This window comes from Eumetopias jubatus, unplaced genomic scaffold (assembly GCF_037043125.1).
Source record: "Eumetopias jubatus isolate StellerSeaLion01/CBP00866 unplaced genomic scaffold, mEumJub1_p1.0 scaffold_6, whole genome shotgun sequence".
NCBI classification, from domain to species: Eukaryota; Metazoa; Chordata; class Mammalia; order Carnivora; family Otariidae; genus Eumetopias; species Eumetopias jubatus.
Window position 1 is genome coordinate 96,556,384 of NW_028274812.1, and position 4,154 is coordinate 96,560,537.

The window sequence follows — 4,154 nt, forward strand, 5'->3', positions numbered from 1 at the left end:
TGAGTAAAATGAAGATTTGTACCAAAAAAAAAATCTTAGATCTAAGTACAATTCAAGTAAAACTGGCATTTCAAATAGATGGTCTCTGAAATTCATAAGCAGGCCATCATTAAAGCTGTAAGACAAACATTACTGCTGCATGATTCTGTTTTGCTTGTCTTTTACTTTCTTCTCCATATATGCGTTAGTCTTTATGATGCTGAATTCAGAGAAATGCTGCAAAATTCCAAACACATGACTTGCATGCATGAATTCATAATGCCTAAATTGTTTCTTAGCAAAGCAGCTAGGTACCTGCAGGTCTATAGGCCCAACTTCCTCTAAAATTTTATTTTTCCGGGATGTATTACCTTCCTATCATCAATTTTTCAGTACTTGATCATTATTGGGATAGATTAGAATGCAGAGTTTCATTTTAATTTTTATCTAAGAGAAAAGTACTTAAAAGTTGTTGCCAGTTTCTTGTGGACAGATATGAGGTCCTAAATTCTGCAAATTTCGCCAAAATGTACTCCCTAGTTATTACCTCAAAATAAAGCAGGTACATCATAATGCAAGTCTTGTCTTGGTAAAGATCTTTGGCTTAGGTGTGGGTGTTGGATGATAGTATATTATTAATGCAATGTCTTACATACTGTATGTCTTTGCATCCAGAAATTTGCTTAGGGATAAAGGAAGAATCTGAAAGGATCAGGAGTGGAACATACATTCCTTCTCTTTGAAGTTTGAATCTTTGGCACAAGTTGGATGGACAGGAGGTTGCTCCTATGAAATGAGGCCTAAGGGGAAATGGTTTTGAAATGGGGGATCTGACCCATACCATCAGGGAGGCCTGGCTCTGTGCACTGTGTGACAGAATCTGGAATCCCTCCTCCCAAACCATTTACGTAGCATGAATGGGTGGGTCGTAGCCAAAGAGGCTACAGATATAAATGAAAGAGTTGCTGCATATGAACTGAGCCTAACCTGAAGCCAGAAGTATCTCTTCTTGGAGCTTTCGTCACTTGAATATGAAAATGAGTATAATTTGTTTTCTACCTGGATGGAAAAATGAAGAACAGTAAGTTATACTAAAAATATTTGTGTGCAGGGCGCCTGGGTGGCTCAGTTGGTTAAGCAACTGCCTTCGGCTCAGGTCATGATCCTGGAGTCCTGGGATCGAGTCCCACATCGGGCTCCCTGCTGAGCAGGGAGTCTGCTTCTCCCTCTGAACCTCTTTCCTCTCATGCTCTCTCTCATTCTCTCTCAAATAAATAAATAAAATCTTTAAAAAATATATTTGTGTGTACTTTTGTAGATGGTAGACATATAGTAGTATACTTCAAACCGGTCATTATCTCCCTGAGAACAAGAACCATATCTTCCACATGTTTTTGTGTTTTATGATAGCATCATTAATTGTAATTTATGTATACTGTAAACACTTGATTTTTTTTTTTTACTAAATGGTATTTTATTTTTGTGTGACTTTATGGTTCATGTTGTGCTTTCATACACACACTCACACACACACACACACACACACAGTTGTCTACCGCAGAGAGAGGCAGTTGTTCCAAATTGTTTCCCTGAAACTTGGAAAAATAAAGATTTGTCCATAAAGTCTCAACTGATCATTGACAGAACCAAAATTTAAATGCAAGCTTAGAGAATCTGAAAACATCACTATTCCAAAAACTGCCATTGGCAGCAAGCTGGTGGCTCTCAAGTCAAATTTCAGCCATAGATTTCTTTTTTTCCTGTTTTTGACTCACCACCAGATAAGAAACTCTTTCTCCAGTCATCCAGGCTGAGCAGCACCTCCACTCCTCAATGACTTAGATTCCTTGACTGGCCCCTAAAGACTGGATGTCCTGAACTTCACCATAAGCTACGCAATAGGGAAAGCTCCTGTATGAACTTAGGGACATAGCTTAAAACAGAAGTTACTAAGGGTTAAAAGGAAGCGTAAGAAGCAGAAAGGGAACCTGAAGACTGATGAGAAGTCATTTGTTAGGAGAGATCTTCATAAAAATCTCTATGAACTTTCCTGCTTATAGAATACAAAGGAATTACAAATCGTGAGTTTTGTTTTTAAGGAAATAAAAAGCCTCTTCATACTACTTTTCAAATCATAGGCAGCATGTAAAACAAGGAAAAGAATTATGTAAGTCTACAACTTGACTCTTGCAATATCTGCTTTTAAAAATACACTGTTTGCTTGGTTTATTATATTTTTAGTAGAAAAGAGAAAATAATTTGCTCTCCAGTGATATAAATCGAGGGAGTTGTGATAGAAAATCACCAAGGATCCACAAAATATGCCAGGCAAAGGTAATGGAAGAAGTCAGGATGAATCCACACCTACAGAAAGAAATCCCACTGGCCCCACATGTCACAACTTGCAACAGCTGCGAGGTCCAAATACTTCCTGGTGTTCCCATCCCCAATTACTGCACGAGCACTGGATAAGTAACAAATCCCAATTCTGGCTAAAGCTGAAAGCAATACTTAGCATGATGCTTAGCATCATATTTAATAGGAAATTAAAGAGCAGCCTGTCTCTTTTAGCCAATCTATATCTCTAATTTTCCAGACATTTCCCCCTCTTCATACTCTTAAAAGAATCAAATAAAGCTCAAACTCAGAGAATGAAATCACCCTTAATTCTGACAGATCTTAAAAGAGAATTAATGTTCTGATTCATACTGAGGGCCTTTTAAGCATTGAATTGTCTTAAATTAAATCACTTTTATTAGAAGTCTGTTCCTCTCTACTTGTCCATCTTCTCTAATTCCTATGGCATTCTTCAAGACCAGATAAGAAGGATCCTTAAAGAGTTCTTTGGATAAAACGTTTTCTTCATGTGGAAAATAGATTGTTGAGATTTATGATTTTTTTCCTCTTCTGATGTACTGCTGGTAGTTAGCTGCAGGAGTTAAGAAGAGCTCTAAGGAAATATGGGGCTCAAAAAGAGTTTTCAGATCAATTTATGGGAGGGCCAGGTATTTGCCATGATCACTCTGATAATCTTCCCATCATCAATATGGGCCACATGTTTGACTCAGGTGGCTGCTGGAATCAGTAAGAAACAAAACCTAAGAGCTTTACAGCTCTATTACAAGGCTGACAGCTGACTCTAGCTTAGCCAGTACTTAAGAATACAATTGCAGCATGCATCAGGATAGGGGGACCATTCTCCTGGGACCTGACTGGCAACTACGACGCTACCAAGTCAAATTCCAATACAGAAAATTATGTAAGTCTAGGCAAATGGCCTCTCTGGGCATCTGGTTATCTGTTTTGATTTTATCCCCCCTGCAAATGATTTTTATATAGGAGACAGGACACAGTGTTTGGGCAACATTAAGGGTCAGTTAGGTCAGGGCTGAGCGTAACGGGAAAACAGGGTGTGAAGTAGAAATTGAGATTAAGAGAGAGTAACAGAAATTGGAAAACCTGGGCAGGTAGAAGAGGGGATGTTTGTAGTTAGGTGGGCTCAGCACACCAAATCCTGGTTGAAGTAAAGACACCTTCCCCAAGACCAGTTCAACACAGTTCCCCCAATCTCCTGCTAGCCCTCTGTCTTCTGCCTCACACTGAATTGCAGGGTTAGGGATCCTACCTTGGGTTTCAGAGATCAGTCTGAGTTCTCTGAGTATAGCATGTCAGCAAAACTGTGAGAATATAGGCTTTCTGAGCTGACCATGGAATGCAACCACCACAAACTTAAACCTGTTTTAACTGTTTTGCTAGGATCTTCACTTTTACCTCTGGTAGAATAGGTCCAAACAAACATTAAGCCCACATATTTCATGCTGCTCAGTACAGTATCTCCTACTCATGCCTACATATAATTATCCTTACCAAAATCATTTTCTTATTCATAAGTATAGTTTCAAAGAGAACAGTTTATAGACAACAGATCCAATACAAGAAACTGCCAAGTATCGTGGAACACATTTTATGTGAAAGAGAGCTTTTAACGTATTTGTTGAAATAATTTTCATGTATCTATTTCTTAGAAGACTGTCTGCTTTTTAATTATTTTCCAACACTATTGGAACAATGCCAATAAAACAAGTGATTGTTATGTGTATGTTAATCTCTACAGGAAAAGTAGATCTACTTCATTGTCAAAATATGAGAGAGGGGGAGTGAACCAAGTGAACTTC